Source organism: Lissotriton helveticus, chromosome 4_1 (genome assembly GCF_964261635.1).
Source record: "Lissotriton helveticus chromosome 4_1, aLisHel1.1, whole genome shotgun sequence".
Lineage (NCBI taxonomy): Eukaryota > Metazoa > Chordata > Amphibia > Caudata > Salamandridae > Lissotriton > Lissotriton helveticus.
This window is the reverse complement of record NC_136063.1, coordinates 781,122,194-781,135,324: the sequence shown is the minus strand read 5'-3', so window position 1 is coordinate 781,135,324 and position 13,131 is coordinate 781,122,194. Positions and strand designations below refer to the sequence as shown.

Sequence of the window (13,131 nt, the reverse complement as noted above, 5' to 3'; positions counted from 1 at the left end):
TTGGTGCCTGGTCTGGTGGCTCAGTGGACAAATACGTCCACTTCAGGGGCCTGTGTTCGACCTCATGGTAACAGGTTCAAATCCCTGCGGGCCACTAAGCTTTTCATCCATCTTAGGTTGATAAAAGGAGTACCATGGAGTTGGGTAGCAAACATCTGTTATTCTGCGCCAAGATGCCTGTGGGTGAACGTGCGCTTTACAAATATAGGATTGGTTATATGTTATTGCAGATACTGCTAAATGATGAACTGACTAATTCTGTCCCTGGCAGTGTTAAAGTGTATTTCTCCCTCTTCAGGCGTGTGACAAAATCGAATTCTCTCTAATTAACTGTAGGTAGGCTGTGGGCTGGTACAAAAGGCAAAGTCCAGAAGAGCCCTGGGGGCAGGATCCACTGTGACAGGAGCAGCAACAGAAGCAAAACGGAAGCCGTTGTGCTGGGTTTTGTGTCAGACGTGGGTTAAATGGCGTTACCAGTAGGCAGGCCCGGCTTTAGGGCAGTGCGACTGGTGCGGCCGCACTGGGCCCGGACCTGTTCAGGGAGGGCTGACTTCAGGGGGTTCAGCAACAACTAATGACTGGAGAATAGAGGGGCACTTTTGCCCGATGGTAGTGCGAGAATTCGAGGAGGTGGTCATGGGGTGTGGGAGCACCCAAAAATTATTTTCGCACCTGGTGCCACCAGCGCTAAAGCCGGCCCTGCCAGTAGGCAGTATATAATCTTCTCCGAGCAGGATATAAATGTACTCTGAGCTGGTAAGAGCAGAGGGGAGCTTATGGAGGCTGGGAGGTCAGGAGAAGGTAGGGTAGCCAAGTGCATTCACTGAAGCAGGCCGCCGCATGCAGCTCCCGCTTTAGGCACAGAGAGGTACTAGTGTTTGCAAAAAGTCTAATAGCCCTTTCTACAGTAGCTCTCAGTGCTTCTCGAAACTAGTATCCATAGTGGCCTGATGCAGATGGGGCAGTGTGAGATCAGAGCATAGCAAAAACTGTCAAGAGTGGAAGTCTTAAACACTTACTGGAGTCCACTAAAAGAACTTTAACAGAAGTGTGCTATATCTGGGACTAAGCTCCTGAAGAGCCCAGAACCGAAGCATGATCAGCAAAAATAGTCTTTAACAACATCATGCAATCTGACAACACAAATCTTACAATAAGATGAGGTGCTGGAGAGAACAAGGCTTTAAGTTCAAGGGATCACAAGAGAGTGCATAATAGTGCTTTTGGGATTACCGGAGACTACAAACATTAGAATGTTTGAGAAGAACATTTAGGCCTAAGAAAATCATTTGCATTTTTAAATAGTGCGAGCCAGCTCAAAGAGCTGTGTCACTCAATTACAAAAAGAGTGAATTGTAAAATGTTTGTACGAATTTACAAACTATACAAAAGTGAAAAGAACCTAGAATAAAAAAGAAACAAGATATATACAGCACAGTAGACTTGAACTCTTCTTTCAAAACTTCATGTTTGCAGAGCTCCAGATCTTGGTGCATTCCCTAAGGAGGACTGCGTTGAAGTACATTGTTTTCTCAAGGTTGAAGAAGAGATTAACCCTTTCGCTGCGGGGGTTATTCCCCCGCTGTGCTGGGGGGAGGGGGGCGCGCACAGCACCCGCATGCTCATGACGAGCTGAGCTCGTCATGAGGCACAGCGCTCCTGTGCTCATGACGAGCTCAGCTCGTCACAGGTGCATTGCCTCCCGTGGAACGCTCAGCACAGGAGGGGAATTTTCCCCACACCTGAGCGTTCCACGGGTCATGACGAGCTGAGCTCGTCATGAGCACCGGAGCGCGGTGGCTCATGACGAGCTCAGTTCGTCATGAGCATCGAAGAGGTTAAGAGGGCTAGAAGGAGGAGTCTATAATCAATTTCTCAAACATATTTTGGTACATATAGTTTATTTATTTAAGAAGTTTTATATAGCGCTAGCCAGACCCTAGGGTATCGGAGCGCTTTACATCAGATACATTGTAGAGATTCACAAAATACAAAAGAGCAACATAGTGACAGTACCGGACAGTCTTTGATTACGGAGTCCTTCGTAGTCTCAGAGTTGCAGCGTTGCGTATTGTCTGCATTCCTACTCCGATTGGTCCTATCGATTCCCTAGGGAGCGGTTGAGGAACAGGGTTTTGAGTTGGCTTTTGAATTTTACAAAAGAGGTAGTGGTTCTGATGTGTGGGGGAATAGAGTTTCAGATTTTTGGAGCGCTTCCGGCGAAGGATCGAGGCGCACTTTTTTGTTTTCGAGTTTTTGGTGGGATGAGTGGGAGGGAGTTTGAGCTTCTGAGGTTCCTGGCCGGACCGGGTTTTTTGAGTTTTTTTTGCCAGATATTCAGGTTTGCCGGTATGTAGGGCTTTATGCGTGAGGCAAGCTGTTCTGAAGCTGATAAGCATTTCGACTGGCAGCCACTTGAGTTCCCAGAGTGCAGGGGAAATATGGTTGAATTTCTTGATGCCGGTGATCATTCTGGCTGCCGCATCAGCGTTGTTTTGATGGGAGCCAGATGGGATGTTGGTATTCCGGAGAGGACTGCATTCCCATAATCCAGTCTTGACAATACCAGGGTTTGGGTGGCCTGTTTGAGGTCATTTGGCGAAATGAAAGGTTTTATCTTGTTCAGAAGTTTGAGATTAAGGAATGCGCTCTTGGCCGAGTTTTTTTTTTTTTTTTTAAAACCTTTATTGAGAAACAGGTATAAGTACAAGCGCAGGCCTACAACCACAAGGGCCGGCCGCAAAATCAGGAGAGTCAAAAGGGAACAACATCAATGTGTACGGCAGGATGAATACAGGATAGACGAGTAGTGAAATCGTTACACAGTAAGCGCCAGGATAAGAAAGGTTTCATTTTATGATGTATAGAGGAGGCAGAAGCCATATCTACCCATGTGTCATGCAACATACTCAGAAAAAGAGGGGGGGGGACGAGAGGGATGCAGCCCCCTACGCAATCAAATAACCACAGTAGAGCAAAGCCCAGATACATCCAATGCCCATCAAAGGTTCAAAAATAAAGGACAAATCGTAGCAAACAAGTAAATGGGTCACCGCATAGACCGCCCTCCCGCCCCGAAAAAGGAGAAAGTGCAGACACTTACGAAACGAAGGAGAAAGAACAAAGGGACATAGCCCACCCCCTAGAAAGAAAGCAAAAAAGGGACCATAGAAGAAAACAAACTAAAATAACAAACACCCCCCCCCCCACCCTACATCACTGTAATGGCTATGGCCTATCCCACTAAACAGCGTGCCTGTCGCCCAGAGTCACCCGAAATATAGAAGAAAGAGAAAGGGAATAATAACGAAGGGAAAAAAGAGAAAGGGATAAAAGGAGAGGAAAAAGAGGGAAAAGAAGGAGAGGAGAGAAGAGAGGAGGGGAGCCAGCGATCGAAATACAGAACACCACCCCACCCGCAATAACGGATCACTAGTCGAGGTCAAAAAAGGATACTGAGAAAAGCCTACATAAAGGATGAAGACAGGAACTGTCCAAATGATGAGGCACGGAGATGCCAATTAACAAAACAAAAGTCCCGCAGGCACCCAGGCACGATCACCCCTGTCCACTTCTATGAAAAGCAGAGCTGCCAGACCCCGCCACGGCCAGGAAACAGCATGATACAGTGGGTCCATACCAGTCAGGGAAAGCAAGTGGGATCTTCACGGAACACGGTCTCGGCGAACAAAAAGCAGCCAGGAAAACTCGGCAGCAGTCAGAATGCAAAAGTAACCCAAAGATCCACGTGGCCAAGCACAAAGTCCGGGCTGTCCAGCACAAAGCAAAGAAATCAGGATGTAGGAAATACTGCTGCATCGGCACCGGGTCCACTTGATCCCATGGAATCGAATACCCAGCCGGATATCCCAGCACAGCAGCTGGAGAAGTCTCAACAATACCAACTCGGGGAGACGACACCGCGTCACAAAATGGCTTAACAACCATGGCGGCGATCCGCAACTCCAAGTCCCGGCAGTGCAAGGACAGGTCGATCCGCAGAGCACCCAGGGCGAACAAGACAGTACTCCGTGTAGGGGCCGCCCGAATCAAACGAGGTCTGGGGAGAGCAAATGCAGCAACGTCCCCGTCTCCAGGAGGAAGACACTCCGAGGGGCCATCCGCCATCTTGTGCATATCGCCCGCCGCCATTGTCGCATCCGCTGCCAAGCCCACCAGGAGTGCCGGAGGCCCCAGGACACACAGCCGATCCGCGGCGGATGGCGCTCGGCGGAGAAAGGAGAGTCACCAGAAGAACGGGCGCGCTCCCCACAACACTCGGGGGAGCCCTGCACCGGGTCCCAGGCGGGACAATCAACAGGAGTGGGCTTCTCACCCGAGGGGTGCCGGACAACGCGGCGTCTCTTCTTCGGGCCGGCAGGCAATCAGGCATGCGGGGTGGCCCACCATCGGGGTTGGGTCCGCTCCGGCGCTTCCGGCTCGCGGCTCTCAGGCTCTCACCATCGGGTCTCTTCAGCGGTTCCGGGCCGCCGGCACTCCGAACACCTCCGGGCAGACACAGCACTCGAGGCCCCGGCGTCAGGGCCGGGAAGGCCAGCAAGGTTACAAGGGCAGAACGCAGAAACCACTGCACGCCAGAGCCCCGGAAAAAGACGGTAAGTGAAGGCTCTTCCCAGGTAACCAAATTCGGAACACCCCGATCAGGATTAAAGACAGGATAGGCGGCGGGGAGGAAGGGATCTCGGAGCGAGGCGTTTATGCGACTGTTCCGATCGCCATCTTGGCTCCTCCCCTCCTTGGCCGAGTTCTTGATGTGTCCGGTCATGCTCTGTTTCGGGTCTAGAGTGATGCCTAATTATTTGACAGAGTCTGCCAGTGTGAGATTCCCTTTGAGCGCATCGATGGCCTTTAGCCATTCGGCAATTTGGGGGTTTTCTTCTTTATTCGAAATGAGTAGAGTCTCGGTCTTGTCAGGGTTTAGTTTGAGGTGGTTGCATGACAGCCAGTGTTGAACATCTCTCAGTACTTCAATGAGTCTTTGAATGTCTCTGAGGGAGGTGGTATCCAGATATATCTGAGTGTCGTCAGCATAGAGATGGAAACAAATGTTTGCTGTTTTGAATAGTTTGGTGAGAGGTTCCATGTAGATGTTAAAGAGTTGTGGGGATAGCACTGAGCCTTGAGGTACTCCCTGGTTGACTGGATGAAGGTCAGAGGCGAAGGTTTTTATTTTTATTTTTTGTTTGCGATTGTGCAGGAAGGAGGAGAACCATTGGAGGACCGCTTCGCCAAGACCGGCTCTTTCTTGGAGCGCCGTGAGAAGAAGATTGTGATCTACCGTATCGAATGCTGCCAAGAGGTCAAGGAGAATGAGGAGGCAGCATTGGTCAGAGTCAAGTGATTTATGAATATCGTCAATGATGTTGAGGATTGTGGTTTCTATGCTACAGCCTTTTCTGAAGCCAGGCTGATGGGAGTCCAGGAGGTTGATGTTGTCCAGGTGTTGGGATAGTTGTTGGAGTACGCGTTTTTCTAAGATTTTGGAGGTTTGAGACAGGTCTGAAGTTATTCAGCTCTGCAGTGTCAAGGCCGGGTTTTTTCAGCAAGGGAGTGACTTGTCCCACTTTAAGGCATTCTGGAACAACTCCATTTTCAAGGAGCTATTTATGATCGTGCACCAAAGCGGAGCTAGGGAGTGCTTCAGTTTTTGAGTCAGTGGGGGGGAATGGGATCTAGAATATGGGCTGAGGGTTTGGAGGTGGCGATCAGCCTGATTATCTCTGATTCTTGCATGGGGTAGAAGCATAGCCATGAGTTGGTAAAGGGACAGGGAGAGATATCAAGCGTCCCAGACGCAATGCTCTTAGTAGGGTGCATATTGATGACGTCAAGTTGGAGTCCGATTTTCTTGATCTTATCATTGAAGAAGTTGGCAAATTTGTCGCATAGTTCTTTGGATGCCCGTATAGAAGTGGTTTGTTGCCTTATGATGTTATAGAGCTCTTTGTGTCTATTTTTTGGGATGTCCAACGCAGAGCGGAAGAAGGAGGATTTCTTGTTTTTGATGTGGTTATTGTACTTCCTGCAAGCTGATTGGAGTTGTTCACGGAGGATGGAGGTAGGGTTATTCCTCCAGCTTCTTTGGCTGTTAGTTTTCTCTTTTCAGTATTGAGGTCAGAGTTGAACCATCACCTGGATGGGATGACTCGATTTATTTTTGGCTTTAGAGGCGCTAGCTGATCAAGCATAGCCACTAGCTTTGCGTTGTAATGCTTGGTGAGTTCGCTCATGTAGAGGTGGTCGTTGGAGCTGGGAAGAAGAGAACTTATCCTTTCTTCAAGGACTGCTATGGGAACCTGGAAGAGGTTTCTGGTCCATTGGGGGGAGGGGGGCGGGGGGGTTTGCGTAGGTGTTCGAGATAGAATTTGTTGGTTGATATGAAATAAGATCATGTGGTGGTCTGCCCAGTCCACTGGGAGTATGTGGTTGATTGTAATTGCGTCTCTTTGAGCGATGATGGCATCCAGGATCGCTCCTTTGTAGTGCGTCTACTCCGTGCAATGTTGGGTTAAATTGTTGTCACAGAGGAGATTGGATAGCGTTTAAATTTAAGGGTTGTTAGTTTCATTCCACCGTAGGTTAAGGTTGCCAAGAATTAGATTGTTGGCATCTCCGAGTGCACAGTGAGCGATCAGGTCAGATAAGTGTTCCCCAAATGCGGAGGTGTTGCCTGGAGGATGATAAAGGTGACAGAGCAAAGTTCCATTATCTCTTGCCTTCATGTTGGCTGTAAGGCATTCAAAAGAGTTGTATTTCCAAGATTCTATTTCCTTGATGGCAATGTTGTGTTTATGAATGATAGCTACCCCTCCCCCTTCCCCTCGTTGGTCTTTTCTGTCTTTGTTAATAATGGAAAAGCCTGGTGGCACAAGCATGTCTAGGCAAGGGGAGGAGAGTTTGTTGAGCCAGGTCTCCGTGATGAACGCAATGTCAATGTTCTGCAAGAGTATGGCTTCTGCTAATTAAGTTGCATGCATAGACGCCGACCTGCAGTTGATGAGCAAGCAGTTTGTGGAGAGCGCTTTGGTGTTTGGGTTCTTTATTTCCTTGGTTGCCCTATGTAGGGAGGTGAGGAAAGGGTTTTTTTTTTTTTTTTTTGCAAGGAAGGTATTCCCGGAAGCCAGTGATCACTTGGATCTTGGATTTAGGGGAATCAGTGGGAGGTGCATTGTTGGAAATGGGGGTTGCCCAAGTCTCAAAGGGGGTAGCATGGCATCAAGCGGGCAGGCCAAACTTCGAGGACATGTGAAGCACTCACGCAGTACCCTCAGTCAACACACCAGGCACACCACAAAAGAGGCAGGACACCAGTTTGAGTTGGAAAATTAAGCAGTTTAGTATCTCCAACCTGCAAGGCAAAAATGCATCAACAGTGTCATCATAACACGGCGCCAACTGGCACCAGAGCCAAGTACTTCAGAGGGGGATTATTTACATGGGATAGAAAGGGTTGAGTCCAAAGTCCATGCTGTAAGGGAAAAAGGTTAGAATAAAAATGTCATTAGATCTGGGGCCAATCTGGCGGGGCCAACTCAGACTCTCATCCTACAGGGAAGGCTGTAATTGCAAAATTCTACATTAGCATAGAAATACATCATGCACATTAACACCAAACCACCCCTGTTAGGGAAGAAAACATTAGGGCATCACGGCATAACATGGGCAGGAACACCTGCAATAAATCAGCCTATCTGGCCCATCAATCTGGTACATAACAAGGGCCTGGAATAACATCAGGCCAACCCATTGACCAACCTAGGCGGAACATACATCGCCCAGCATAGATATCAGGTAGGAGCCCTCCTCATAGATCAGGAACACCTGTAAGGGAATAGCTAGGCTCCCTCTACCAACAACCTCGGGGTATGAACATCAGGGTGTACACAGCAGTCAACCCTCCTTACTTCTGGACTCCCTTAGACATTTCCTTCCCCAGGGTTCCTTAATAACTGGGGACCTCAGGGCAACCCGTACAGCAGGGACCTATATTTGCACTAAGGGAGAATAAAACTCTCTACCCCAGAATATGCAATAAGGACAACCGGCTTGCTCCTGAGTTGTCTAGAAGGGCAGTCAATAAATCTGGAGCCCAAGTCGCAGGTGCCCCCTGTCATTTGGGCACCTGATAAGGCAACACAGTCCCCGGGGCGGGCACCGGCAATGTACCCCGTTGCCCTCTCTGTCCCCCACACCGTTAAGCGTAGGCCCCACTCACCGGGCTCAGTAGGTTCTGCGGGGCGTCCTTTGGGGTCTCCTCTGCAGGGGGGGGGCCAGGCACCGACAATGTGCCTCGAGGCCCCCCTTTCCGCGGCGTCACCCGGGGCCCAGGGGTTCCAAAACGGCCTCTGGACGGCCACACTCGCCTCACCCGGGCCTCCTTCTCTCACAGGGGCCTGGGGCTTCAACACGGTGTCTGGGCACCCGTGGGGGAAGCCTGCCTGGCTTTCCTCCCACGTCACACGGCTCCTGCAGCGCAATCGGGGCTCCCTCGTTCGCGTGGGAGCCCCACAGGCATTCTGCTCCTTCAGCCGGCTTCGTTGGAGGGGGCGGGGCTGGCACCGACAATGTGCCCCGGCCCGCCTTTCTCACCAGCCCCTCACTCAGGGCCGCAGGCCGGCGGGGTGGCCTCCCGCTCCGGTCGCTCCAATTCGGGGCTCCCCATTGACACGGGGACCCAGGGCTCTGCGACGCTCTTCTCGCGCTGGCGGGCCGGCACCGACAGTGTGTCCCGGCCCCGCCTTCTCCACCGGCCCCTCGCGTGGGGCACAGACCGGCGGGGTGGCCTCCCGCTCCGGTCGCTTCTCTCGGGGCTCCCTCCTTGGCACGGGGGCCCCGCAACGGAGCTTCACCCGGGTCCCCCTCCTACCTCACGGGGACCCGGGGCTTCGATTCCCCTTCTCCTGGCCTTCCCGGCCGATAGTCAATCCCTGCGCGGCCTTCAAAGGTCACGGCCGCGCAGGCCAATCAGTGCGCGGCGGGGGCGGGCCGATGACGCGGCCGAGCCCCCGTCATGTGATGGGGGAACCTGACGGCCTCAGGGCCTAGCGCGGCACTCCCTGCACTTCGGCGGCCCCCTCCTGGCATCGGGGGCTGCCGCAACGTTGCACACCCCAGCAAGGGGGGAATCTCCTCAAGGCAGCGCCGGGCCGCGGCAGTGATTTTCGGCGCTGCCACACAGCGCGAGGACAGGACGAGGGGTAGGCTCCCTTTCTTGTCATAAAGTCCTCTCACAGTCTCTTCAGCACCCAGGCTGCGACGGTGATCTCCGGCTGCGATAAGGGGTAGGCTCCCTTTGAATTAATTATTCTCCTCGGCAAAAGCGCACCTCCACCAACGAGGGTAATCACAGGCTGCCACAGTCTCCTCATAGAACAGCGCTATTCATAACGCACGGCGCCTCCCTCTGCCCACAACCTCAGCTCCTTCCTTTGACCACGCTGAGGGGGCAGGAATGTAGCGCTTCACCACACAGCGCTGGACAGGCGGGCTTTTCAACACTAGGGGGCCACAACAGTCCCAGGGGCCCAGCGCTTCCACAGGGCCTTACACCACCTCAGCCAGCAACAATTCCTTTGGGGGCACAATCTTCCCCAGGGTGCTTCAGAGGGGCAGACAGTCCCACAGCAGTTCCTCAGGGGCACATTCCTCACCTCCTGGGCGCTTCTTCACGCAGCGCTGGCGGGGTACCCGGTCCAAACAGCATCAGTGACCTGGGTAGGGGCCCTCCCTTGTCAGGGGCCCATGGGGACAGCAGGGGGGGGGTTTATAGGGGTGCAGGGCCCAGCTCACAGGCCCATGTGGCGGTAGCACCTCACAGCAGGTCCCCTCTCCTCCTTGTCCCAGCGCTGACTGACTCTCTGGTGACACTTCTCCCTATTTATACCCTCCTCCCTCACAGAGCCAGCACCTTCCGGAATGTTGGGGATAACTGGTTCACACTAGCTCAAGGGGAGGGGTTGAGCACCCTGGGTGCCAGGCTTTCCCTCCAAAACTAGGGGTAGCTGGGTAATATTATCTAGTCCGCTGACCTATGTCAGTCCAGTGGCAAAACCCAGGGCCATGGCATCCATTTTAAATACAATACATTTCAATCAGGTGCAGTTTTAAAATGGGGGATTTTACAAGTGCTCACATTATTTCAGGTAATTACATTTTTCAAAAGGGGTCTCACACCACTCATGGCCTATACAGGTTTAATCCCATGGGGGAGACAATCTAGATAAGGGGGTCAAAAGCGAAAAATTTGGGTGGAAAAGGCCAAGTCCAACATGCATCATATGAGGAGGCTAGATCGTCCGCTTCTTTGTTAGACATTGCCGCTATGGATCTGGTGGGTCTTGAGGACAGAGGCTCGATATTGGTATTTGAGCGTCTCTGGGCCCTAGTGGGTAGGTCTGTGTTTCCTTGGGAATTCAGAGGCCGGGCTTCCATATCTGTTCTGAGAGTCTCTGTTCCCGGGTCACAGGGGATGCTATGGGCCAGGTAGGGCACTTATGGTGGTTGGTGTGGGGGCGCAGGGTATCCAGGGCGGGGATTGTTGAGACCTGAGGGTCTTATCTAGATTGGAGATGATTTCGGTCATGCCCTGGGCAAATCAGATCTATCCGGCTTTCTAGAGAAGCGAGACTCAGCCATGCAGTCAAGAGTACAGGTGGAGGCATCCTAAGAGGAGTCACCCTGAGTGGTACAGGTCGAGTTTATGACATGTTGTCTATTGCTCCGATTGAGGGACCTATGGTCATCTGTTGTTATCTTGGGGGGGTGTATAGGGAAACCAAATGAATTAGAATTTTTGAGATCTGGGTGAGAGCTAGTGTGATTAAATGTCGGCAGAGCGTGGTCGTGGGAAGGAGGTGGCTGGTTCCAATAAGGACGTGGATTTAAGCTTTCCTTATAGAAATGGAGGGCACGCTTTGTGGAGGTGCTGTATAGAGAGGCGACTTCTGGGAGGGGGAGGCGGGGGCGATGGGTGGGATGGAGGTAGTTTGTGTTTCCTGTTGGGGCTGGTTGGCTGTAAGTGGGAGGTGGGTTGGGTCAGGTCGAGGCAGGTGGGGGAGAGCAGAACGAAGTGTGGGGAAGTGGGAGTCGAAAGCCTCAAGGTTCTCTTTGTTAGCTTGAATAAGGTTAGTGTAGTTTGTGTAGATGGTTACGGACGTGATCCCTCTCGTTGACCAACGATTAGGGAGCGAGGAAGTTTGCTTACAGCTATGTGGGGTGGTTGAGGTTTTGGAGATGTAGAGTTGTGATCTGAGAATGGTGATCCAGTCTTCTGGTCTCTCAGTGTGAAAGATTAAGTCCATCTTAATCAGACCTTTGGAGGAGCAATGGTATATGTCAGTAAATAGGGTTTCTCTGTGCTGTTTGATCAGTTTCTGCTTGAAGTTTCGTCTCGCTTTGTGAGAGAGGTTTGGGGAAGTTGATAGTGTATGCGTTCGCGTTGTGAGGTTTCATGTGGGTCGGTAGAGTTTGGTTGGGTGGAGCTGGCATGTCTGGAGCTGTTGTGAGAATTCAACATGGAGGGGGACTGTGCGACTGGAGGAATTATAAGGAAATTGGTGAGATAGGGCAGGTCAGCAGAGTGTGAGTTTAAAGTAGGTGCCAAAAGGGAGGTAACTAATCAGTGTCAGTGAGCAGTAGATGACGTTAATGTGACTAAGTTGTAGTCTTTTTATTGTTGTCTTGAGGTGACCTGGTCTTTGTCATTAGGAAATTCGGGTCCCCCTGGAGCTCTCAATATGAGAATCCTTTTTTTTCCTGTTTCGTTGATGGGTCACCTCAGAGGGGGAAGGTCGGGTGTAGTTAATCCTTTGGTAGGAGAGTGAGCACTGTGCTAGTGAGGGTGGCCAAGCGCAACAACACGGTACTTCAAAACTTTTTTTGGGGGGGGGGATCCTGTCTTGGTTTAGGTTCAGATCGTCGCGGGTCAGCCATCTTAGGTCCAGGCACGGACTAATGGGAGAGTGTGGCTCCGTGTAGGACAACGGGCTACTATCGCTATCTTCAATTAGTTGGGGGCTGAAGGCCATGGGTATCCCCTTTAAAGGAGACACTTGTCGCTGTTGGATGGGTAGGTATTTCTTATTTAGTTGATTAGTTGCTGGTCAAAGGGAGCCGGGGATTGGCCCTCTTGAGGCCAGGCAGACTCGACTGAAAGGAGGGTATCCCAGAGGGACCTGGACACTGATTAAATGAGATCTGTTTAGTATGAGGGCAGAGGGGATCCTATATCATGGTGCCCCCATGTAGCGTTTAAAGATTAAAGGCTCAGTACTCTAGAAACGAGGCAGATATATCACCCAGAAGTTAGTGATTGACCATCTTGTAGTCAGGCGAGTTCGTATAGTGGAGCTGGGCTTCTTGCAGGACTTGCGTGCAGCTGCTGCGTCTCCCTGGGTCACCTCTGGTTAGAGGGGGTGTGAGGCCTCGGTTGAAGACGCTGGTGGCCCTGAAGCTCAGCGAGCCCTAGACTCCCAGTTGAGTGAGAGCAGAGAGGTGAATTGGCGCCCATTTTAAAGCCAGCCATCCTACCTAGGTGACGCTGCTCCATGGCAGAGCGAAGCAGAGATAACTCAGATTTTGATCTCGACGTCCTTGTCTCAAATTGGACACTTGGCTGGTCAGGGGGTTCTTAAGTGTTTTCTCGGGAGTCCGCCGCAACGCTGATCCTGTAATGCTTGCTGGGTTCCTTCGTGGTGAAAGTCCTGAGGTACAAGGTGAGGAACGTTTTCTGCAAGCGCTGCGATCGTCATCGGTTTCGGTTTCAGGAGTCTTCGATCCCGGTGAGTCCCATTTTGTTGGGTGGCGGGGGGGAAGAGGGGGGGGGGGGGGTCACTAGTCTAGTGACCCCAAGCCCAGGAGCCTGGAATCAGAACTCCCTCCCCGCTTTATGAGCAATACAGACCAACTGAATATATGGTTTCAATTGGAAACAATTTAAGGATGGTCAGGGCTAATGAACTGTTCAAATTTTTTAATCCTGGAATCAACCTAACTAAGGAATGTATGTCCGCCTTAAGAGGAGAAAGGGGAATCCTGGATACACCCTAAGTAAACAGTTCCCATACCCTAAGTAAACAGTTCCCATGATCTAGCCTTGATAAGACAAGACAC

The 13,131-nt window shown here is 51.4% G+C and overlaps 1 protein-coding gene across 1 annotated transcript in view; it reads right to left on the bottom strand.

The window, feature by feature from the left end:
* Positions 1-13,131, bottom strand: part of OSBPL1A (oxysterol binding protein like 1A) — a 1,891,697-nt gene that overhangs the window by 1,665,167 nt on the left and 213,399 nt on the right. The gene's annotated exons all lie outside the window — the stretch shown is intronic.